The sequence below is a fragment of the Cyprinodon tularosa genome, unplaced genomic scaffold (assembly GCF_016077235.1).
Source record: "Cyprinodon tularosa strain WSP-4 unplaced genomic scaffold, ASM1607723v1 ctg108, whole genome shotgun sequence".
Classification (NCBI taxonomy): Eukaryota; Metazoa; Chordata; class Actinopteri; order Cyprinodontiformes; family Cyprinodontidae; genus Cyprinodon; species Cyprinodon tularosa.
In genome coordinates, this window is record NW_024037871.1 from 1,379,561 (window position 1) to 1,405,642 (window position 26,082).

A 26,082-nucleotide genomic window follows, 5' to 3' on the forward strand; every position below is an offset into this window, starting at 1 on the left:
TGGACACTACAGAAAATGGGCTTAAAGTGTAAAAAAACGAACTTCTCCTTTAAATGATGAGTCTGACTGCAGGAGAAATTACTAAATCAGGAGGAAATGACACAGAAGAACAATAAGAAAAACTCATCTAAAAAAAAAGAAAACACCTGGCAAAAAGTAAGCAAACAGAACAAATATGGCAAACCCTAAATGGCAAAAATAAGAGAATACAGCACTACCTAAAGAACCAAACCAAACCATAATCTAAGCTGCAGATCACAATTAGTGGTTGAACTGAGGTAGAAAATATCCACTGAAGCAGTGGTTTTATCAAAATGTGTTTTAAAAACAGAGAAAATCAGGGTATGAAATTACAATATATTAGATTTGTATGTTTATCGAGTGACTAATGTTCACTAACCTGAAGATTTAACAACCAGACACTGAACTAAATCACCAAATTGTAATTTCCCCATCTGATTGACTTCAAAGGCCAGGAGACAACTTTTATAGAGAGCGAGTCTCAGGTTTCATGTTGATTATCCACCAATTTGTCAAAGAGGCAGAAAAAGGCAAGGATCACCCCGAGGCTCCACGCTTCACAGTTAGTTTCAAACCGGCGTAATCAAGCACAGGAAAGCAGGCTGCTATGTGAGATTCTGTCTCCTGGAGGTTCTGACGGAGAGAGAGATTAAGGTGATATATTTTCTTAGCTCTGCAAGGCTATACCACATCTATGCAGTGCCGTATTCCCAAGTTAAATTCATAGTTGTTTGAACTAAATACCTCCAACTTTGTTGTTAACCGACAGTTCACTGACTCCTTTAACTTCCCCCCCCATGTCCTTCAATTTTCTTTTGTCTTTTTAACGACAGAAGAAAATTGCAGACAGAAATAAGATATGTCATCATAGTTGGTCTGTTAGAGCACCATCTCTGGGCAGGAGAGCCTGTAATCTGAGCTGATTTATTGGCCATCTGATGGAACGCACAGGCCAGTCACTTAAGCTGCTAGATCACAGCAGAGTACAGTTGTGAGTCCTCAGGGTTCACGCTCTGCACCAGTATGGCTTTCAAGTCCCCCTCTCTGCTCAACCAATCACAACCCCTCCCTCCTTCACAGCAGGCCTGTCTCAAATGCACCGTTTAAAAATGAGCACTGAGGGACGCCTCCACGTTTATAAGGAAAGCTCTGCAGATTTATGGCCAGTAGGTGGATAGAGTCGGACAACATAAAGCACTAGAAGGAAATAACTCGTCACAGAAAATGAGACTACATGTTAATCTTGTTAAAGACCCAAAGCGCTTATGGCAATAACAGAGGACAACAGCAGAAATGACCCATCCAGGATTACCATAGGAAAACAAAAGTATCCAGTGACCCAGTCAGACTTTTAAAGTATACTAAAAACACAGATAACATAAAAAACAAAGATGCTGAAAAAATATTTGGACAAAAAATCTGTTGTTGTATAAATCTGACTTTCTGTGGGTGTCTTTTTCCTGTCCTGATCTGGTCTCCCTTGGTCTTCAATGTCCACCTTTGTCCTCCCGCTCTGTTATTTTGCCAGCAGTCTGTGTGAATCCATCCATTTCTAATCCTCATCCTGTACGGGTGAATGAAATCTCAGCGTTCATTTGTCTGATTCTTTTTCTGGGATCCAGTAGAGGGTGTCTCCCTCTGTCCCGTCCCTTCCTCCCAATCCCACTCCCCCACCTCCAATTCCCCCTCCTTCCATTACCATTTCCACAGCTTCATTCACTCACTCACTCTTTTCTTCCTATACTTAAATCCATCTTTCACCTCGTTGGTCCTCCTCAGGACTCGCGGCCTCTCGCTGAGTGAAGGACAGAGCAGCCTCCTGGCAGCTTTCCATCCTCCCGCATGGGCGGAAAAATAAACAAGTGTCCACGGGTTCCTGAGGAATTTTAATGACTTCCATATCTCTGGGTTCGTTACCTGCCAAACTCCAGGCAGCGCGAGGGAAGCGGTGGACATTGAATGAGGCTGTTCAGCAGCGTTCATGACAAGCTTTGTGAACCTGAGCCAAAACACGTCCTTTGGAGATCTGAGCAGCTTTCTAGGAGGCCTGATCAGTGAGATGCCAAATGGACAAGCCTATCAGCTGATATAGAGGGCGAAAGTTCAAACTGCAAATGAAGAACCAAAGAAAAACAACATAATTTGTCTAGTCACCTTTAACATACGGGGGAAACTCTACTATAGAAGTAATGTTGATGAGAGGAAAGAGGTGTGACACATCAGCTATCACAATAGTGAAACATTTCATTCATCTGTGCTTAGAGAACTTGACTGTATAATTAGAAAGAGCTAAAATAGGAACGATTAAACAGCTAAACCCAAAACAATTGATACTCCGTCAAATTTAGATGTCAAATTATTTGTTAGTTACCTTCTTATCAGAGGTGAGACATATCTGTCGAAAGATGTAAAACTGTATTTCATTTCGATTGCCCCATTTACACTACCCCTCTGAAACTGATCTGTGCTGAGTTTGGACTTGCTGAGCTTGGATCAGTTAACCGTGCAGAGCTTGGTTCTTACGACCATTTACTCATCATGCTAGCACGGTTTCTCGCCTGCTATCGGCGGTCCACAATACTACAGTTCTCAAGGCGGCAATTATGCAAACATAAATGGCAGTGTCCAAAACATTCAGGAACTTTGTGCCTGGATAGCGTCCTCCGCCCGAATTTCAATGAGAGCCTAGGTCTCAGCCTCATCCCAGGTCGCACCACGCCCTTTTGATGTCAGTTATTGTTAATAGGCTGAGAAGAGGTTCGTGTTGTGAACAAGTGAGGAGATCTGCTAATTGCAAAGCCGGACACACTGGAAAACCCGCAAAATGAGTCAGCTGACTGTAAATAGGAGATGACGTGGTCTGCTCATGCACTCTTTGAGCCACAACTGAACCGTGCCGAGCCCTACTGTTGAACTAGTACCAGATTTAGCGCAGTTGGGTTTTGTCTCGCAGGGTCCTTTCAGTTGTGTTCCATTTACACTCAACAGTCTCGGTTACCATGCTTGGATCGGTGCTTGGATCGTTCTCAGCACAGTTTAAAAAGGGTAGTGTAAATGGAGCTTACGTTTAGTCTATTGTTTGAAAAATTAACACGCTGAAACATCATATTCAATAAGCAAAGGAAAAATCCTGCTTTGCATTACAACAATCAAACTCTTTCTTCCTTGTTAGTGAGATGGACAGGTCTCTTTACCATTACCCTAATCCTTCAGCCTTTCTTTCCTCTTGCTATTAATAAAAAGCAATGGGCTGCACACACAGCACTTTTCTTTCCAGTATCTGTGCTAGATTTGTCCATTTTTGACATGTTTACATGTTAGAATCCATGTTAAAGACCTGCATTCTGTAGATGCAGGTGTACAACCCAGCTAAGGGTACGTTTTAATGAGGTCATGACCTCCAGACTGTCAGCCCCTGACCTGGGGAATAGACAGGAGGTTGATTGAGCTTTCTGTCAGAGCCTCACGTGAGGTCATAAATCAATGGAATTACTGCTGTCAGACTAAATACAGACACATATACGGGGAGGTAGAGAGTAGCAAACAACTGACCTGACAACATTTAAATTACTCCTTAATGTAGGTATATGTCTATATACCGGTACACCTGCTTAACTATTAGAACTATTCTTCAAACACTAAACTTGTGCTGCATCTGTATTTTCCTCCCCCCTTGGCAGCTTATTTCCATCATTAGCAACACATTACTAAAATCAGACATAGTGTTTTATTACAGACATGTCAGCGGTGGGAACACCCAGCCCACTGGTGGGGCCAATGTTTAGATTTAAGATCTCCTCAGTAAGTTTTTATTTCCCCCCCCTCAACCCAGAACCAGCTGCAGAGGAAATGACAATACTGGGGGGGACAGATATTTATAACATCTCCTCCCATAAAAAACTCCAAATCTTCCTCGCTCATTTCTTCTTATCTAGGCAAAACTGCTCTTTTACTGCGAGGGTCTCACCCTACACCCCCTGCCTACTTCTAATCTCGCACGTCTCTTCGGTTCAGCTGCATGTAGTAACCCTTGACCCACGAAAATTATACGCTGCTCTCTAGGCTCACACACTCATGCAGATTTGGATCCTTCTGTCTTTTCCCTTTCTGGACTAAATTTTCTCTCATGCAAGAAGAATCTCGGATGTGGCCTTTAGCTCAAGATAATTTGCAGACTTTGAGATTTAAGATTTTAAAACCCGTTCAAACTTATAAAGATGAACCTATAAGACTAAGGCCATGTTCACATTGCAAGTCTTAATTTACCTGCATGGTTGTTCAGGCGACTATTTGAGTGCAGCCACCATCAGAATCAGGTGTGAATTTTTCACGCCCCCAACATGACCGGCATGTGCAGCAGCAGGAAGGAAAAACAACCATGAAGGATAATGTGGAGGTCTTTCTTTTTGACATTCTTGAAAAGATTGCATTGTTCATGTACTGGCTTCGCTTGGAGAAATTAATGATCGCAAGACGTGCTCCAACACTACCATCCATGTTTACTTCCGTACACACAGAACACACTTGCTACACATGACGTTACTTCATCCTCTACTGTGCATGCATTCATAAGTTATATGAAAGTTCACTTAGGAGATCACACAGGTCACATATATTTGGAAATTTGAACAACAAAAGACAACAATCCAATTTAAAGAAGCCTGTAACTAGCCTAGAGCTGCCTTCTCTGGACATATTGTAGTTTTTAAGATGAAAACAAGGCAGCTGAAAGTTATATTCTAAATTAAACAGTAATTATTACCTAAAGCTGAACTGTGCTTCAGTAGGAGCAACACAAAGTGTCTGATCACAGGAAGGCTAACTGGATAATAAAAAATAACTTGACTTTATCCTTTTCAGCTGTCAGTCGCCATCTGCCCACCATGACGCATGGGCGTCACATTAAATGTTTACAGCAATCAGTGTGAACGCCTCACACCTTGTCAGATTTATGTGTTGATCAATGACAAGCTGATCAACTGGGGGAGGAATAGATGGTGAGAATAGTATGCAGGCTGATATATATCACACTCAGGGTTCAGATCTGATAAAGTTGATCTATGATTAGAGTTTTATATGGAGTGAAATTAAATGTCATGCAGAAATGATGATGCAATCTAGCTTCAATTCCCTACATGAACTTCACCAACCAGCTCTGTCTCTAAATGGTGCGTTGTCCGTGTGCATGGGTCGAAGTACGGCACATTGTCATTCTGTTTGCTTTTAAAATAAATGAGAAAATAACAGCATAATCTAACATTTTTGTTTATGCTGCTATTTATTAATTTATCTATTTTTTTTATATCACAACCTTTGCGTAGACGGTGGCGTACATCAGTTTCAGGCCCGATTTAAAGCTGACGGAAGCTTGATAAATGAAACCCCAGACCTTTTCCTCTAAATGCGTTTCCACAAAAACCATAAAAACCGCAATGGTAGCATGATGTCACACTACACTCAGCAGGAAGGTGTCCAGTTCAAACCATAGCTCTGCAGGTGTTTCTGTGGGGACAGCCTGCACATTTTCCATGTACTCACAAAGCAACAACATTCCCTTTAGTTTCACTGGAAATTCTTGACTGCCCTTTCCTGAATGATGTGAGTTACAATAAATGGAGCTAAAATGAGTAAAATGTGAATGAACCATTGGCTCATTCTCCTTCAAATGTCCTGCCAGCTTTTTTTTTTTTTTTTTTTGGTGGGTTGTCCCATATGAAATACTCAGGCAGTGGTGGAAATTTTCTCCGCTGTAGTAACTAAATCTGGTTTAAGCCAAACGTCAACCACAGCTGGTTCAGCGATGAGCTCTTCTCCACGACTCTGATGTAATTCCCTAAATGGGAGTGGAACTTTAAGCTGGAGTGTCTAACCAATGAGGTCTACTTATTTATCTCTTCTGGACAGGATAAAACCCCAGTTCTTACTCCAAAAATGACATCCAGGCTTAAGTAAAGTAGAAAAGGACACATTATAAAGAAAACTGTATAAATCAGTGTTAATATCTGACAGGAGGAAAAGGCTCTTGTGCTGAGTGATGAAGTTTCTGGTTTGGGGGAAATTGTAGTTAAAGCTAAGGATATGATTATAGTTTGTCTTGATAGTGGCTTTAAAAACTATCCATACTGTGTAAAAACATGTTTTTTTTCCTGCTTTATAATCATGATGCTTAATGTATCCTGTCAAGATTTTGGTTGGTATAGATCTGGCGAAGAGCACATGTTTGGAAGTACTTACAACTAACTGCACATCAGAAAGACAACATATTAACCCCATGGTGAATATGGTGGTGGCAGCATCATGCTGTGGGGATGCTGCTTTTCAGCTCGAAAAAACTAATTGTCATATAAAAAAAATGATAATAATACAATTAAGTTTGTGGTTATAAAAACAAAATGACAGCAACATTATAAGGTATAAATACCAAGGCAGGAGTTCTGAAGGTGGATATTACTGTTGCCTATGAATAAAAAAAAATATGTTTTTATTTTGACACCATTCCATAAGGGGTGAAAAAATGTATCAATTGGATTAATCGTGATTAATCAATTATTGAAATAATCGTCAACTAATTCAGTAATCGGTTAATCGTTAACTGGAGTACAGAGACTCTAAAACATGCCTTTATTCAACAGAGCAACCCACTTAGAACAGTAATTATGCCAAAATTGCTTAAAAAAAGAAATATATATATAAATATTTTAGATTTATCATTAAAAAAAAACTGTCTGTCAATGTGCTCTATGTAGAACTCTTCAAATGGAAAAGTTTTAGTTTCATCTGGTTTAAATTCTGTAAAAAAAAAACCTTCAAGGAACCTTTAGCCAATGGATTTATGATCAATAAAAAAAAAAGATCGACAGATTAATTGATTAGCCAATTGATTATTAGTTTCAGCCCTATGTATCATAAACTTTATTAGCTGATTTCGTATTACTTTACAACAAATTTTTTTAATAACTATACTGAGTAAACTAAGTTTAAGAAGACCTGATCAAAAACTATTATTATCCTCCATGAACGCAGGCTTAAATTGCACCTTTAGCCTTTATTGTCTGTTTTATGTTTTTCAAAACCTATTTTTTCCTTTACAGTGCAGTAACCCAGGGAATTGAGAAATTAGCGCTCCTTTAAGACATTAGAAATACATTATAGTAAAAGCCAACGAGCCATTAAGCATTAAAATGCCCATAAAACACCTTTCAAAGTGATCTTTCTCTTTTTTCTACAAACTGCATCCAGATGAACAGAATGGCATCAGGTTGATGCAGAGCGATACAGCAGAATCAAACACTGATTTACTTTAAATGGTTTAAACATATCCTTCCTTCAAAAACATTATCTGGTTTAATCACAGTCCCACTGATATAACCTCTTTAGAACAGTTAAAAGCTGTATAAACTTCAAAAGGACGCAGGTAAAAACTCAAGTTTGAAATAAAATTATAGCCGTTTTTCTTTTTCTTTTTTGACCTATAAATTATCAACATCTTGTCCTCGTAACTATATTTAAAATGCAAAAACGTGTAATTTCAGGGGGAAAAAAGCATAAATAAATATACGTCATATGGCCAAAACTAGCAGCTGGATTTTAAAGCACTTCCACTTTCATTACGGCATATAAGTGCCCCCAACTTCAGCATCTTTAATGCATTAACAGTTGATTCAACAATTGGTTCAAGCAAACATTTTATTGTAAGTTATGTTACTTCATCCGATTGATTAAATAGCAAAAAATGTTTTTAGAAACTAAAAGTATGACCTGCTGAGTCTGTAAAAGTTGCCTGAAGGACTTGGAGCATCATTTTTCTATTATGAAGATTAAATTCATTGCTGTAGAGGCTGGAAGGGAGCCACTGGCTTCACCTCATTATGTGCTGATGTATGCAGTCAGTGTTTATTTTAATCAGGAAATATCTAAATAACAGCAAATATCTGATAGATTTAAAACTCATAAACAAATTGCAACTTGAAGTCTGGAAAGTTGATTTCCTAAAATACCACTTTTGTGACTTTGAAAGTGTCAGTGTCATGAGTATAATGTTGGGTAACTAGCATGAGTAATCCTTGGAAACCTTGAAGGCAGAGGTGTAAAGTAGATTTGTATAAATTATTTATTTCTCAATTATTTCTTAATTAGTTCTCCAGAGCTGAGAGCAAAGAGAAAGCAGAGAGGAGAAAGCAGTGCAGGTCTAGAAGTGCACTAAATCTAACAACTGCCTCCATTATTTATGCCTAAAACAATTTTTCTAACCCAGTTTAAACTTGTTTTTTCAGCTTTTATTGACTTCTTTCAAACAGTGACTATAGAGTGTTGGTTAAGTGAGAAAAATTCAGTTATCATGTGAAGAACAAAAGCGACAAAGTTCTTTTTGTTATTCAAAACTGAAAAATGATTTGCAGAGAAACAACAAACTTTGTGAAACTGAGTGAATTTTTCCTATTTTTATCTTACTTTATATTTAAATCCAACTCTACTCGGTGGTAGCATTATGGTCTGGGACTGTTTGGCTGGTTCAGGACTTGCAATACTTGCTGTGATAAATGGAACCATTCATTTACAGCTGCTTTTTGTATCTCTGCTTCTGTCTCCTTGAACCCAAGTCGGCCTCGGCAGATGGCCGCTCACACTGAGCCTGGTTCTGCTGGAGGTTTCTTCCTGTTAAAAGGCAGTTTTTTCCTCTCCACTGTCGCTACAAGCATGCTTAGTGTGAGGGATTGCATCCGAGTCAATGAGTCGATGCAATCAGCTGGTTTTTCTTAGATAGAAAACTTTGAATCAATGTGACTGTATGATCTGGTGGACTGTAAAGTGCCTTGAGATGACACGTGTTGTGAATTGGCGCTGTAGAAATAAACTGAATTTAATTTCTCTGCAAATGTCCGGCCACGTTTGTGTTAATGACTGAAGCTGAAACAAATACGACTTCTGCAGCAGGACAATGATCCGAAATATATCAGAAAGTCCACGGCTGAATGGCTAAAGACATGGAAGACTTAGGAGTGGCCTAGTCAAAGTCCTGACCTGAATCCTGCAGAGATGCTGTGGAAGGACCTGAAAAAGATTTGGTTTATTTTTCTGAAACATATAAATGTCACTCTGGGAGGGGACCTTGGGCTGAGGATCCACCGATCCGATACCTGGATTGGATATTGGCTCCGATATCGACTATTTAGCTCGAACAGATAATGTCGATCAAATATCAGAATCCTAATCCAGTGCTCTTCACATGAAACTTTATTATTTTCCCTTTTCTGCTATTATAAACTTTAGCTTATAAATAATGTACATTTATATCTGTATTAATTTGTTACAATATTTAACAATGTTTATGTCAAGTCTAAAGCACTCATTCACATCGCCAGACATATGGATAATTAATTCAACAGTTGGATCAGCATTGTATATTGACAGATACGCTCAGGTATTTAATTGAACTGGAAAAAACTGGAATAGTGCATCTCTGGTCTTGATGAGGGACCCAGATTAGTCTTTGGGTTTCGAACCAGCTATTTGGAGCCTTCGTCAGAACCCTCCAATCAGATTTTTAAAAACAAAAAGCTAAAAAAACACAAAAGCATTTCAGATGAAACAGATTTCCTCTTATTGTTGGTCCAACAGGTCAACTTTCTCAGGATGATATTATAATAAAATGATAAATCCCATGGATCATGTTCACACTCACATACACACGGGACACAAGCTAACCCAGTCAGTGGTTGGAGAAGAAGCTATAAAAAAGCCCATCTGGAAACCATGGTGATGACATAATGATGGGATGGACAGGCAACAAACAATATAACCACAGCCTCATTACATAAAACCATCACTTCTAAGTGTAACTGTAAAAAAAAACAAAAAATAGTAACCTCATCATTTCAATTCAACACAATCCCTTCTACTTGTATTACAGCATTGAAATAAAGTCCAGAGAGAATTTTAAAAATCTGACGAAACAGTGATCAACAGTGTCACATTTGAGGACACTGGTTTAAAACTTTAAGTAAATATAAAGTGTTGTAAATTCAAAAATAAGAAGGAGAAACTAAACTGGCACTAGAGGCACTGAGGGTGCTTTAAACACCACGATTGTATTTCATCAAAACATTCAATATTTGCTGAATAATCCCCTCAGCCTGCAGAGAGCACATTCTTCAGTTTTATCCAAACTATAAGAGCTGGACTCCAATAAGTCAGAGAAAAACGGGTCTGTATTCTGATCTTAAACCCTTGACCTGAGAGCAGGCATGTGGAGTTAGATTAGTGGGGATAGTAGAGAACCTCAGGAGATGATATCAAGGCCAGTGGGACTGCAAATCATTTAGCCTGAGGCAGCAACATCTTTTTTTTCAAGAGCTCAGCATGCAGAGCCATTCATGAAACAATGTGAAAAGCTCCGAATAGAACAAACAAAGCCTGCAGCAAGAGTCCGGCTTTATTGCTTCTTTGCAAAAGAGCTGCACAAATATTTGATGAAACGAGCTGAAATTAGTAAAAGCGTGAAGCCGTCACCATGCCAATGAGTGCAAGGCACGTACTTTAAGGCTGAATCTGGGAGCTAATTCTGCCGTGTTCAGAAATGAAGTTATTAAAATTCACTTCAGCAAGATCTTTCAGAGTATGACATCATAAGAGAGAATAAAATAAAAGCAAACTAAAGACGATGATAAACAGAAGAAATTAGTACAACTGAAAGGTTTTCTATCTGACAAATTCTTTAGAACGTTGATTTTATTTGAGAGCAGCTCAGGAAAGACTCCAGCTGTACTAACCAGGAGGGAAAACAGAGATCAGACGCAGCATACAACTTTAAAATTAGTTCAAACAGGGAGACGCAATACTGCAAGAATGTTGATGAATAATAATTTCAAATCAATGCTCTCATTTTACTAATCATCCCAATGACCTCACCTCTGTGTTAGAGGTGTATTATATAAGATTTACATCAGATGTGAGGAAAAGTGACCGTGAAATTCTACCTCTGCACTTAGCAAATTGTAGTGGATTTAAATGTGGGATATATAGCTGAGGTTTTCAACGCTGATCCTCAGGGCTCACGGTCCAGCGTGTTTTAGGTGTTTCCCTTCCTCACAACAACTTAAACGAACGGATTAACAGGCCTTCAGCCCTTGGAGGCTGCTGAGGAGGAAATTAAATAATTTGATTCAGGTGTATTGAAGCAGAGACACATCTAAAACCTGCAGGACGACGAGCAAAGCAAAGCCAGGGAGCCCTTGGAATAATTCTTTGTGGTTCCCTGCAATAAGATAGTGAGAAACTACCCCTCCAAATGAAACAATTAGATTTTTTTTTTTTTACTATTAATTTTGCATTTATTTTAGACTTTAGATTGTAATCCCATAGAAAGAACAACACAGATTGTGCCATTTTTCAACAAAAAAAAACTTCATTAAACACATGTTAATCTCCTACATGCTACAGTTATATGTTACAGTAAATTCAAGACCATAAGCATTAACAAATCCAATTGTATGCTTTTGTTTTAATAAGGAAATCATCAGGAACTCTGTCTGGGTGTTGGATCTACAAAACATACACAGGAGGGTTAAGGCCTTAACTGATGGTTTAGATGCCCCTGATAGGTGTATTTATTACACCATGAGTTATATTTCATGGTCATTTAGACTATTATGACTTATGAGTCATGAGGAATGAATCAATCTCTCAAATAAGAGATGCATCATTGTGGATTTTATAAATAAAAACTTTTATTTGACTTTAAATCCATTATTAAGAACCTACAGGCATGAAGAGATTTTAATGTGAGTGCAGGATGTGCTTTGGATGTTCTGAAGGCAGAACATTTTGCTGTAAGTCGATCTTTTATGCCACCTACAAAACAACTCCAGGAAAAACAAGATTGAACTTGGGCCCCAAATCTGCCGGGTTTTTTTCTATTTTTTTTTTTTCTGGCTCCTAGTCAGATGAACTGTTTGCAGCAGAAATGGGCAAACTGCGTTGGCCCAGATGTGAAATCACATATACTGGATCTAAAACAGTTTATGCAATTTCTGGAGTCGTTGTATTCTGTGGGGGGGAAGCTAAACATGTTGTTATGGAAATGTTTAATTAGCAAAGACTAAGACGCTGTTTCAACAAAAAGAAAACATCAATCTTGTCTTTATACATTTTTCCCCAACAACGTCGATCAACAAATCACAATTCTAACACAACAAGTTTATTATAAGAGGCCATTTGGGGACAGCAGCCCAGTCCTCCCATCAGTGGGTTAATTATCCAGCCAGTTAAGGGGCTCTTTTGAGGGAAAGCAGAAAACAACTGTCAGAAAGAAACCTGCACCTCATAAAAGTGTCCTTATCTTTACTCAGTCAGCAGATAACAAACAGCTTTGGAAATGATTTCACTGTATCGCCTCTCCCCTTTGTGTGGCAGTTAAAGATTGGGACAGTAGCCAGGCAGCTTCAGTTATCTCTAATGTTTAATCACTGATTTTATAACATGTACAAGGAAGAAAGCAGGTAACAACTCATCTGCTATGGGTGGGAGATAGTGGCATAAAGCCCAGCCCCCCTGCAAACCCCTACTCCTCCCCAGCAGCATGCTGTTACTTGAGAAGGCGGCACCTCTCACATGCATAGTGAAAGCAATTCAAAGCTCCCAGCTCTATTCTTCTCCACAGTAAAAGAACTCAGTCTGAAAGGAGGGAAAATGGCCTCTGCTGCACTACGCAAGCCAGACCCAAAAAACCAGCAGAGCCTTTTTAACTGACCACACTGACTGGTGTGGCAAACATTACACTTATGCTGAGTTGCTGAAACGGTGCTAGAGTTTATAACAGTCCTATTACAGCTCTTCTTCAGTTCTGCAGCTCTATAAAATAAAATAAAAACCCAGTCCAGCCAGTTAAGCCACAGCAGCCCTGACAGCTGGGAATACAGCCTCGATTCATTGAGATTAATGCTCAGAAAGGCGACTTCCATGCATTAACGTAGAGGATTTCTGAACAAACCTGCAGGACGGCCAAACAGAGATCCCTCCTCTTCAGCAGACAGCTGTGATCCACCTGCACTGCAGAGAGTCCTGGCTCTAGCACGCCTCTCCCATTCAGCCAGAACTCAGGGAAAACTGTTGCTGCCCTCTTTCCCTTTGCGCCCCTCCCACTCTAGCTTCTTTTTTTTCTTCTCACACTCTTCTGTTTTTCTCCAAAGCACCAGCCTCTCCTGGTATGTGTGGTGGAAAACCCGGCGTTATCTGCAGCAGGCACTGCAATGGACTGGTCAGCATGCCGGGAATGAGGGAGAGGGGGGTGATTGAGAGGGGAAAGGGGGGAGGGGTGATTTAAATTCACACATTCATCACACAGTGTGAGGTGACAGGGCCCTTTTTGTTAGACCGCCCCAATGAAGATGTCAAAATGTGCCTCTCTTGAACCTCTCTATTCCTCTGAGCTCTGGAATGAGGAGCAAAGATCTTAAATAAGAGTTAAGAACAGTAACTGTTATTCTGAACTTTATTGTAAGGATGTCTTGATACAACATTTTCAGTTCTGATACCATTATTTACATAATAGATATCAGCATGAATCATATATACTTTTAATACTTGGTTTCTACTGTGGCCTGTTAGAAAAGGCCTGATCAAGTGTTTATACTCAAACAGACAATAGTTTGAGAACAACTAAGTCATTTATTATTAACCAAAGGGCTACTTAAACTTTAATCAGCTTCAATCAGCTTCCTGATATCGGAGATCTTAGATGCAGGCTGATAGAGTCATTTTCTGGCTGATAATGGACAGATTTTCAATATCAGCTTAGTAGTTGCAGACTTTACTGTCCCCCTTTTTGAGTTCATATTAAATATTTAAATGTTCCAATAATGGTTGAAAATTGAGATTTTTTTTTTTATGAGCTCTTAAAGGAGAACCTTGGGTTAACCTCTTGGATGGACACAGGCACCCATCTAGACGAAGTAACAGAAAATTTAAAAAATTTGCTCCCAGAGTTTGAAGCCATCCATTGTCTGGACAACTCGAACAATATAAGTGTTTACAAACTGGTAGGTTTGAGTGAGCGAACCAACATCGGACTTCTCTCTCCCTTAAAATCCATCCTCAAGCATAAACAACAACAGCGGTGGAATTCGTAGTTGCTGTAGTTTTTCAGAAGCTATTCTGTTTATTTTCTATTTTACACCAAAGTATTTTACTCCTCTAGCATATCTGTTTGGTTTTGCTCTTAGTCGATCCAAACATCTAATTTCTCATACTTGGGATTTCAGTTTACTCCCTCGCTCTTTTCCATCGTCGTCCTTCTTTCTTTTATAGAGGTATTAACAAGCCCAGCACCGGCAAGATGATAAAAATTTAACAAGTTATATCACTAAAAACTGTACCTGGCATAAAATCTAACAGCATTTATGGTTAAATGGACACCAAATTCGTCTCCTACCAAATGAGCATGTGCACCCCCACTCATTTCCATAGACCTTTGTGAGCTGGGCTTTAACTAACCGCAAAAGACTGAAGATGTTATTGTTCATGCATGATAGTTTGCTCAAAGGTCAGTGGAGAAATGAAGAGAAGCTTGACCTTCAGCTTGTGTAACATAAAGCCTAAATTGCTGGTGTCAATCAAAGATGCAAGTAAATCCATGAAATGAGTCTTTAATTGTTGCTTCCTTTATAAATGTTTCCATTTAGGGAGTCAACCATTAATTTATCAGTGTTTAGAGCAGAGGCAAAGCAGACAGATTTATGAGAATCAAGACAACATCCCACTACCCATAATCAAACGCTGTGATCTGAATATTTATGTCAGATCAGAAATTAGGATTACTGGAAGACAGGGGATCACTGATGTGCTGAATAACCCGCTGTTTGCTTCTTAGTAGCAGGGATTCCCTAGTAGTCTAGCTTGTCTGTGAGGTAAGTGTGGTTTTATATTTGTCAACCTATGTCTCAGAGAAGAGGATTCATCTTTCATCAACCCTGAAAGCAAGTGAATCTCCCACGCTGGAAACTATTTGTCCAGAGCTGTGGTGTGTTAATGCTCAACTAGAGTGAACTCCTTGTCATTGCTAATTTGTAGTTAGCAAGAAATATGTTTGAAAAAAATAAAAACCCAGGGAAACATTTTTTTTCCTGTCAGACACAAAGGAATTCATTAAATAACATATTGCTCCCCGTAGAAAGCCACAGAGAGACCTTCTCACAGCGTGTCTTCATACTTTTTTAGACTGAGCATACCTGCCCCAGAATAAACCTCACCATCTGGCCTCCTGCAGCATAGCTACAGCTAAATGCCTGGTCTAACTATAGCACATAGTTTTGAGAAATAATGCATGGACTTTGCAGTCTTCATTGCTAGCAAAAGGATGCACATCTCTATTAAATATGAAAATCACCAGTGATCAATTTTTATCAATAATTGCTCTGTGAAGAAAAAAAAAGGACAATATATAGTAGATGATCTTGCTAGAGGGAAAAGAGAATTTCAACACCAGACAGACAGGGATATTTTTATGTTTCGTCATGATTCAGTCTGTAATTTAGAATAGTTATATTAATTTTCATGACCAAAATCTAGACATATGTTGAGCAGGAAGCATGAAAGAAAAAACTTTAACTTTAGATTTTGGGGCATTAATTCAATGACCATATTAAAGCTAACAAAAGTATATCAGTTTCATTCGTTCAAATTAATTAATATAGTGACAATATGGGAAGTTATCTAGTGAGGCGAGACGAAATTAGGAGAACAATTGTATGAGAAAATTTACTTGAAAATCTAATAAACTGGCACCCTAGAGGGATTTGAAAGAAATAAATAGAGGGAAAATGTTCACTTCTGTAATTCAAAAACAACCTGAATAATTTTTACGTATGGATGATTCCTGAGCTATCCAGTATTTTTTCTTTAATCTGTATAATATACAGTATCGTAGCTCTCAAACGATGATGGAGGAACAGATGTTTGTCCCAAATTGTTTTACAGACAGAAACCTATTTTCTATAAAAAAAAAAAAAGCCTCTTTATTAACCTGGCATAAACTGTATCTATCTGGAAAGCCTGATGTGGAAGGTTTTCACAAAAGGGAGGGACATGCAGTACAGTTCTTCCAGCTGACTGGGTAACACAGAGAGTGGCAGAGTTTTCATCCAATCACAGCAGCAGCAGCTGTGCCGAATACAATTCATGATTTGTTTCTCAACAAGTGGATTTAATTGCTAAATCAAACTCTTACCAAATCAAGTCGGGAGGAGAGTGCAAACATTTTCCCATCCACAAAGGCAAAAATTTTGTTCTTTTGCTCATTCTTCAAACGGAAATAGAGGTTATTCCAGCCATTACCGGCACAGTTATGTTTTTTCCTTCAACTTTCCACCTCTATTTGACGTGTTGACGTCAAATAGACGCATTTACGTCATCCACGTCAATGCATTTCACTGGTCCGAAACATTTCTGTATCGAGGCTAACATATCTGTTGGCTTCTGGCAAGATGTATTTTTTAAGGAGTCTGTGAATTCACCAATCTCACGACAATTCATCTTGCCTGCAAGGTAACCTTTATTATCAAACTAATGCTACATGTGTGGTTATAGAAGAGTTCAAATGCTGAAATCCAACCAGAAAGCTTTTGTAGGAAGATAAACTATGAATACAGAATGTTATTACTGGAGCTAAACATGAAGGAGGCTCATTTAAAGTGATCTGGGACATTTGCAGAGGTGTTATACTGAAACTTCAAGGAAATAAAAAACATGAGTCTTACCTAAGCTTTATGCTGATACATGGTGCTGTCAGGTTAGAGATCTGATATTTTTACTTCCACTGAGCTCACTCATGTTTGCTGTAAAAGGGATGTAGAAGCAAAGGCTTTTATTTAATAATGTGTTGTGTTGCGATACAGGTCCTATTTCTTAAGAAAGCAGCCTCTCATATGTTCAAACATATTTCATTAAGGTCGCTCCACTTTTTCACAAGTCAAAATCCCAATCTTGTCTGTTGGCTGAATTCTAGCGGTATCTTTGCATTCATAAACACAAGAATCCATCTTGTACTGCTCAAACTTAAACTGCTCAGAACCAGTCTATAAACATTTGACCAATCACGTTTCAGTATTGTAACTGATAGCGGGATATATCGCTCTAACAAAAATAAGAGCTGCCAAGCTCACAACCAAAGCAAAACATGGCAGCGCTGGTTAATGTGCACAAAGCTGCTGCTATTACAGCTGTCTTATAAGAAGCGGTGATATTATATTTGAAAAAAGAACAGTAAAAGCTTAAGCTGCTCATGAAATCTGCTGTTTTTTTTATTTTTTACAGTTAACCAAGGAGGTAGGAGAGCACTATGTGTCGCTCTGCTCAATCAAGCCAAAATGGTTTAGTTGAATGTCCCTCCTTTCCCGGAATAGATTCATTGGGAGCAGTCCCAGATCAATTATGTTTCACATTGTTAAAGGTATAGTGTAGGATTTTCGCAAAGTTTTGATAAGACCAGCCTCCTCAACTTAAAAAAAAAACTGTATGTGCATGCTCTGTTTACAATTTGCTTCTTGCATCACTTATACAAGCTAACTTTCCAAAGGAAGATTTGCAATTTTTCCACTATCTGAGACTCACCACTGGTCAGTAGGGGTGTAAATCACACCCATTATGGCGATTTGATTCAGTATCAATTTCCTGACCCAACGATTCGATTATTTCCGATACTTAAGAATACACCACTATACGATTCGATTCAATTAATTGTTTTTTTTTTGTTTTTTTTACCTTACAAGCTAGACAATGTTTCAAATTTGAAATAAATCAATGAAAGCTGTAATATCGTTATGCATTTTATTTTAGAAACAACAGCAAATAACAGAAGTAGAAAAGTTGTACTGAATGTTGTACTGTATGTGTTGATAGCTTTATTCACATGCAAATATTTCAGCTCTAATTCATAACAAAAGGTTAAACCACTGTTACATCATTTAAATTTGATATGATCCAACTGCCTGTGAGAGTAAAGGGCTATGGTAAACCGTTATTACTTTCAAAAGGTCTTTAAAATTAACATTAAAAACTGCTTTGTTTGTTTGTTTTGATCAATGATCGGTTAAAGAGCCTCTATAAATTATTAGCACTTTTTATTTTGAATAAGGTTTAATGTGTTATGGTCCCCGAGCTAGAACAGAAAAACCGGGAAGGTTTCTTGGATATAATCAGCGGTTCTTTCCACTGGTACATGTGAGTAATCTGTAGCATTGCCTAATCAAGAAAATACAGAGTCAAGCCAACAGAAACAAACACAGACTCAGAAACACTCTCGCATGCTGAGCTGCAACATAAAAGAAAATGAAGAGCATGTTTTTTTCAGGATATGCTCCTATTTAACCAGAACAAAATATGCATGAATATTTGCATTGGTATTTATTGCAAAACACACACAAAAGTTCAACACCTAGAAATGTTCTGCATGCACAATGATTCATTCGATTTACTACCAGCAAACACACAGGGATAGTAAAGCATGTAAATGCTGATGCAAGCCAAAATCCCCTAAAAACCCAGAGCTATTGCTGGGATTCACCTGCAGAAGCCTGCATTGGCCAGCTGGACAGGAGCCAGGTCTTTAAACAAAACATGACTTAGCAAAAAGGAAAGCAATGTGTGTTTATTTGTAGGCAAGTTTATTTGTGTGGAACAATTCAGTACAAGGACAATTCAAAGGGCTTTACATGAATTAAACAACAAAATAGAAGAAGAAAATGCAGAATAAAAGCAAATGAAAATAAAAACATGATCAAAGTGGGTAGTAAAGCAAATAAAAACAGTTGGACCACAAACTTGAACTAACTAAACCTCAGTTATCAGTTGATCTTCAACGGTTTAAGGTGGTTCAAAAGAAATGGTGGTACCTAATGTCTCAGGGTGATCTGGAAAAACTAATCCATGCGTTTATTTTTAATCGAATTGATTACTGCAACAGTGTTTTCACAGGTCTGCCCAAAAAGTGGATCAGACAGCTGCAGCTGATCCAGAACGCTGCTGCCCATGTCCTCACTACGACTAAGAAAGTAGAGTACATCACCCCAGTTCTAAAGTCCTTACACTGGCTCCCTGTATCTCAGAGCACCTAGCACCTAAATACATCACAGACTTGCTATCAGTGTATCAACCCTCCAGACCACTCAGGTCTTCTGGCTCCAGCCTGCTCTGCATACCTAAAACCAGAACTAAACAAGGAGAAGCAGCATTTAGTTCCTATGCTCCACTTATCTGGAACAAACTTCCAGAAAACTGTAAAAGTGCAGAAAGCCTGAGTTCCTTTAAATCAAGACTAAAAACACATTTGTTTAGGATTGCCTTCGACTGTTCTAGTTAAACAGTTCAACTGAACAACATAGTTCAACTTTTATATTTTCTTTAGTCCAACTGTTTTTAATGTTCTTTTTTGGGTTCTGCATTTTTTATTTAATTTTTTTTCTACGTGCTTTGATTCTGTCTTATTTTCCTATATTTTAATCATGTAAAGCACTTTGCATTGTCTTTGCACTGAATTTTGTTATGCAAATAAATTTGCCTTGCCTTGCCTTGCCTTAACACTTTGAGGATGGATCACCCAGACAGTAAAGGTAAGGTGAGACAAGGTTCTGATGCTCAGACAAAAGCAGCCTCAAATCAGAGCAAAACCCCAACAGATAGAGTACCAGAACTGGCCAGAAGCTCCAGGCCACGCTCGTCACTGGAGGCAAGGAAACACATCCGAGCACACCACCAACTAAAATAACACAAAATGACACTGTAACACAGTACATATCATAGATATATATATGTATTTATATATGTATTTATACTCAGTGTGAAACCTGGTCTTGTTTAGATGAACACAAAAGGGATATCCTGGTAGGAATGGAAGAAAGACGCACATAAAACTCTTCCTCAACATTTCTCAGTCTCTGATTTTAGTTTTTATCGCAGTCAAGCTTGAGAAGCTCAGCTCACACGTGGTTGAAAATGGGAGCAATGTCAAAATAGCTTCGTTGGCGGAATTGGGAACTCCTTGGCAACAGAAAACCAAAAACTGTCCAAAGGAAGTTCAGCAAAGTTTAGCTTTAAATCACAATCTTTTTTCAGTTAAATGCGTTCCTCTTGCTCCTTCAAAGTCTGATCCTTTCCAGCAACTGATACTGAGCTGCATGAGTTCCTAACCCAGTCATGGCATTCTGTGAAAACTAAAGAGAACTAAAATAACAACTTCTCTTCAAGAGTTTTCAAATGTGTGCAAATCACCTCACACGTTGCAGCAGCGTTGCCATCTTGCAGTTTCTCTGTGAGTGGGATTAACCTATGCAGTTTAGCAGTGCTTGTAATCAGGTTTCAGACTTGCATCCATGTGTTCAGTTCATTCTTCACCTTGTGTTACTTCGCTCAGCTCCTTAGCCGCCCTCTATATGGGGATAATATCACTCCAGGGGGTTAAATCATGCTTTATTGTGAACTCAGCATTAGAGTCCTTTACAATCACTATTTTTCTCTTGGGTTGAATTTTATTTGGGTTTTCAAATGTAATATCAAACTTCCAATATTTTCTGCCATAATTCTTGTGTGGTTTTGCTTTTTTTCTGGTGTTGGTGAGCTTCCTATTTGATCAGCCTGCTTTCTCCTCTCAGACCAACCACAAAGTTCAACTGACTTCCTGCAGTTCTCCATTTCCAGATTCTTGTAGTTTTTGTAAATAAGACGTGAAAATTCACCGGTTTTCCCTGTGATTCTGCATGTGGCTCAAAAACCTACAAACCAACATGACATCTTGGCTAGTTACTGATTTCTTGTTTCCCTTGCACACAATATTTTACCATATGGATCCAACCAAAAGGTTACAGACTGAAACATGAACAAACAAAAACAATCTCCCGTTCTGTTTAGTGTTGTACTTTGGCTGATGTGTGATCCTATGAGTAAAGGAGTACAGATAAAGAAGTGCCTTTAACTGTACAACTCTACACTTTGTAATCAAAAGTAAATCTGTTTTTTACTATGAAGAGACTAAGAGAGGATTTAGTTTTTGACAATTAAGAAAATATACAAACCTGGTTAAAATTAGTGTTTCAGGAATAAATTCAAAACTTCAATTTAGATATAATTTTTAGATTATTCATTACATCAATTAATGAGCTCGTAAAGGTTTTTTTTAATATATAAAGTTGTTAACATCTCTTGCCCCTAATGAAATATTCATGGGCAAATATGGACTGTAGCAATTATTTCATACAGCAAATGCCCCCAAGCATCTGGCTTTTATAATCAAATAGAACAATTATTTTTCTGTCCATCACTCTGAGGCGAGGTTACATTTTGGACCAATCAGTAGCTTTAACTCTCAGTGTTGACAGTGACACTTTATGACAGCAGGAAATAACATCGTTCCCCTAATCAGTTTCTGTCTGGAACAAGGCTGGGAGGTATTTATTAATGTGATATGAAGTAACATTAAATAAGATTCATAAAACTATCCTAAAATCTAGAATTTCTAAATCCATAATTTGGTTTAAATCTAACAGATCGTTTTATTAAAGGAACGGCTCAAACAAAAACCAATTGGAAAAAGATGAAAAAAACATAATGCATCATGTTACTGTTGTCAAATCAAACAATAAAGCTTTCGATTCATTTAAAACAGGCTGTTAAAGTGAGCGACATTCTGTTTCATCTCAGGGCGGTCCACAGGGAGACATTAAGACACAAATAAAAAGATCAAGTCAAATAGAAATACAGACAAACAGCTTACAACAATAGTACAGAGTAGGTTCCAGCGTTCTGCAGCCAAACGGACAGATTTCAGATGACTTAAAGATGAGAGATTTAAAAAAAGCTAAGATGTTTGATAATGAGTAAACAAGAACCAGCAGCAGGGAACATTTTTTAATCCTTTAATGGTCTGATAGTAAGGTATCGTGACTGCAAGAATCCTCTAAATTCTTCTAAAGTGACTTGTTTTTTTATTCGTTTACTTAATCTAACAAGACAAGCAAAAGGTATTTTTTCTAGGAGATGTTTAGCTAAACATAAACACCCAAGGAGTTCTAGAGGCAGCATATCTATAAAAAAAGAAAGTTGTGCACCTTAAATGCAAAATATATATTTATTTTGTCAATTTTTTGTCAAAGTTTCTGCTATGATTCGGTTATTGTATTTTAAAGTTTCTGTATACCACTTAGCATTTAACTGATTAGAAATAAGTTGATGATTTTTTCAATAAAACATTTCACAACAAGTTAATAAACAGAAGGTATTTCTTAGCCTTTTTAGTTAGAACATCAATTAAAATAAAGTTTAATTATTAATGAAGAAAGGAGAACTAAGCCACAGAGAAAGATCAGATATCTGTGAGGTTTAAAAATACCACCTTTAAGTTGTTGGTGTGCTTAGTTAGCATCTCTGACAATGATATAAAACTAGAAAACACTCAGAGAGCACAGACCTCTGCCAAGCAGCTAATTTTCCCCCAAAGTGTGAAACATGATCTGGATGATTACCAAATTTAAATTAAATCTGGTTAAAAATGTTCCATAAAAAAAACAGCAAATGTATTAAATACTTGTTAAGGATTGTGCAAATCTGAGAAAGATTTCATATTTACTGCTGCCTGATTTAATTATGTGCGTTTTTGAAACTGGTTTAGCTGCTTTGCCTTCTGAAGTTCACTGCTTTAGGCTTCCTCATTCTTTGGTTTGCTGTGTTTTCTTAAGACTACTCTCCTGTTTGAATATTTATAAACATATTACTACAACAAAGCATTTAGTTTTATTTGTTTAACTTTCCTTTTTCCTAAAGAAGTTAGTCTTTCTGCTACATTCCTGTCATTTTGTCATATGTTCACTTCATACATAAGAGTTTCTGTCTTCTTTGTCTTTTGAGGGTACTTTAATGAATAATATTAATCAAATAAGGTCAGGCAGAGTAATTTTAGTTTTATGGACTTACATTTTTATATTTCACTAGAGACTGATTGTCCAAAATAGTTGTGATATCACCTACTAATAAAAATAAAACATTCTAGAAATATAAACATTTCTAGGATTAATGCATTTATGTAATAGACTTATTTTAGTGCATAAGAGGGGAATAAAGCATTATGCAATGTTACATTACATGGATGCAAAGTGGTTTGTTTATGGCAACAAAGTGTACTTTTGTATGGGTACATTGCTAATGTATAGGCCCACAGTGGGGAGGAACTTTGATTTGCTGCCATAAGAAAGGCAAGTACATGATGTATTAAGGTTATAACATTCAGAAAGGTTTTTATGACCTAAATTTAATTTGTAGGAGTATGTTTGTTAGAGCTCAGGGCCTGCATAAAGGGAAGGCTGCAGGCAACCTGGTTCAAATCTCTGGGTTTCTGAGAAAGACCCCGGCTCCCAAATGCTTCCTGGGTGCCGTAGAGTGCCAGCTGCATCAAATGAAGTATTCAGATCATACCTTTCAACACAAAACATTCACTGCTGTTTTTGAGAATAGTATGGTTTGTTTGAATAATTTATGTCATGTTTATGGAAAATGTTAACTATTAAAATGATTTCCAATAAAAAGTTTCCAGCATTTTGTTACAATTATGCAATTAAAACCATTATTTGTAGTTCAAAAACCTTCTGTAATGTGTGTTTTTCCTCATGCAGACAAAGTCAGGTCATTACTGTCGACTATCTAACACAGACTGACCACTGTCAGGTCATGTCAGCCTCACAGAGCTGAGCTGCATCGCTCCTGACTGCCCATCCTCCCTTTACCGTAACTCCATTTTCTCTTCCAGAGTCATGAGGAGGCTTCAATGAATCAGCCTATTGAGCTGAACACAACTGTGCATTGGCTTTGACACTGTCAGATTGTGTGTATGCATGTGTGTGTCAGTGTTACCCCACTTTCCCAGCCTCCCAAAATACAAAGCTGTCATTTGTTGCGTCTCTGCTCACCAAAAGCCCCCAAGGCCACCAGAGCTGAAAGTGAAATTAGGAGAGAGTCCAAATCTGTCTTCATGCCTGCATTCTTACATGAACATCTAAATCTGCTAGTTATTGCTTTTCTGTTCTCTAATAGGGAGAAAAGTCCATTCTTTTCAGAGATCCTACATTCTTACTGAATGATATCAAAAGTGCGATTTGAAACTCCACGACAAAACCAAGACGCGCGCACGCATACATGCATCCACGAACCAGAGGACTTGAAGTCAAGTCGGCAAGATCACAACAATTTCTTTTTTAATCTCAACACAACAGCAAGCTCTAGACAGCAAATCATATCAGATGTGGCTTCACAGCACTAACACAAACCAGTACATGAACACAAGCGCACACACTTAAGCATAATCTGTCACAAGTCAGCATGGAGGAATCACAGAGGAGACAGCTGTTACTTATCAGGAAAGCTCCCACAACTCAGAGTTTAATTAAAACAATTTGTATCTGAGAAGCAGTGTTGAGTCAGTTCTTGGAAAGGAGGCTTAAACCATAAATAATCAGCTGAATGGGTCAGTGGGAATCAGTCGAACTGAGAGAATGATCATTAAATGAACAAGTGAATTCATCTGACCGTTCATTTGGTCACTTTATCCTGACTTTGGCTAAATCCAAGCTGAATAAGGAGGAGATGTGATAGGCGTGGTAATGCTTATGCCATGCCAGTGGGTAGCGCAATAATACGGCTACAGAAGCAAAGAAGGGAGAAGAAGCAGAATTTAAAAAATGCGAATGCAGGAAAGATAAACGATCGAATACAAGACCGAAGATTGAACACAAACAGCAGCGGTAGACTTCACATTTATGGTTCTGTTGCAGAAGATGTTCATGTAGTTTTGGATTTGCCACTACCTGATTCGTCACGGAAGCACGATCCGTACCATCGGCTCATTTGCGCATGCGCAACCAGATATACTTCCCGGTTGTCCTCGATTTTATGTTGTAAAAAAAACCTAAGTTAAGTTTTTTCCCCTCCCAAAAATAGTAAACGTACTAAACTATAATGTGTTAAAGGTTAATTATGGATTTCCTGAGAAAACGAATGCCTTAAAATCCTTTATCACTGGTCTATGCCCGATCTGTACCAGAAATGGGATCCTATGCTAATCCCTGCAGCTAAGTTTTTGTGCTTTGGATTTAAACATAAATCTAGTCTTTTTGAGTTGTATTTCTTCCTTTCGTGTTAACATTATGGCATATAGTGTGTAATCTAAAGTAAGAAACAACTAAAATGCTGATAAACATGGTTTAATCATATTTTGCCAGAGTTCTCTGAGCATGTCCCATGATGACGTCACAAAAGCAGTTTAATGGAAAAAATGTAAAAGTCATCACAATTGTCTCAGAAAAGTGAAAAAAACATTTTTTTAAAGATGTGCAGTAGCATTCTTTAAGCCGGACATACACTTTGCGGTTTTTTCAGTCGTTGCACGCAGCTATAGCTCACACAGAAGTCAGTGTGATTGCACAGCTCATGATGCATGTGCAGCATGACACTCTGATGCGATCTACATGCTCACATTGTAAGTCTTAAAACCATGTCGGACTCAGCTCCACAGTGAGATGGCGCTACTCTGACTCGTCTATCCTGAAGCCTAATGAGTAGAAGAGGAATATGAAGCTCACTAGAGTGAAATGCGCTGCCTTGGCAATTTGTGCAATTTTGTGCTGAAATCCCTAAAAAGAAAAAGGAAAGACTTATTTGGAATAGGCAAAGACATTTCACAAACAACTGCTGCTAATGTCCGATCCCTCACAAACCTATAACAAATTCTCATTATTAAATCTTTGTAAATAATTTTCCCAAGCAAATCTTCAGAGAATAAATTATCTTGCATTATAAATGTATTATTTTGGAAAATATGGTATATTCTGAAATAAGAAAAAAGACGTCAGAAACAGTTACTAAGTCAAACAGGGAACATGCCAAAAGCCAAGCCGATTGAGTTGTTTCATTAGTCTTTATTACATCTAAATTTCTGCCATCAGCAGAGGATAAACTGAACAGAACAATAGCAATCAAACTCATTAAGGGATTACATCGACAGCTGCTAATCCACTTTCTGTTGTGGGGTAA

At 38.0% G+C, this 26,082-nt stretch overlaps 1 protein-coding gene across 3 annotated transcripts in view; it reads right to left on the bottom strand.

Annotated features, from left to right (window-relative positions):
- add3a (adducin 3 (gamma) a) overlaps nt 1–26,082 on the bottom strand; it is a 151,353-nt gene that overhangs the window by 100,359 nt on the left and 24,912 nt on the right. The window contains exon 1 of one of the 3 annotated variants that reach the window (XM_038291276.1): nt 13,010–13,229. The exons of the other annotated variants lie outside the window; for them this stretch is intronic. The gene's annotated coding sequence lies outside the window, so the exon portion shown is untranslated. Of the gene's footprint in view, nt 1–13,009; nt 13,230–26,082 lie in introns of those variants that run through there. 3 annotated transcript variants of the gene reach the window in all.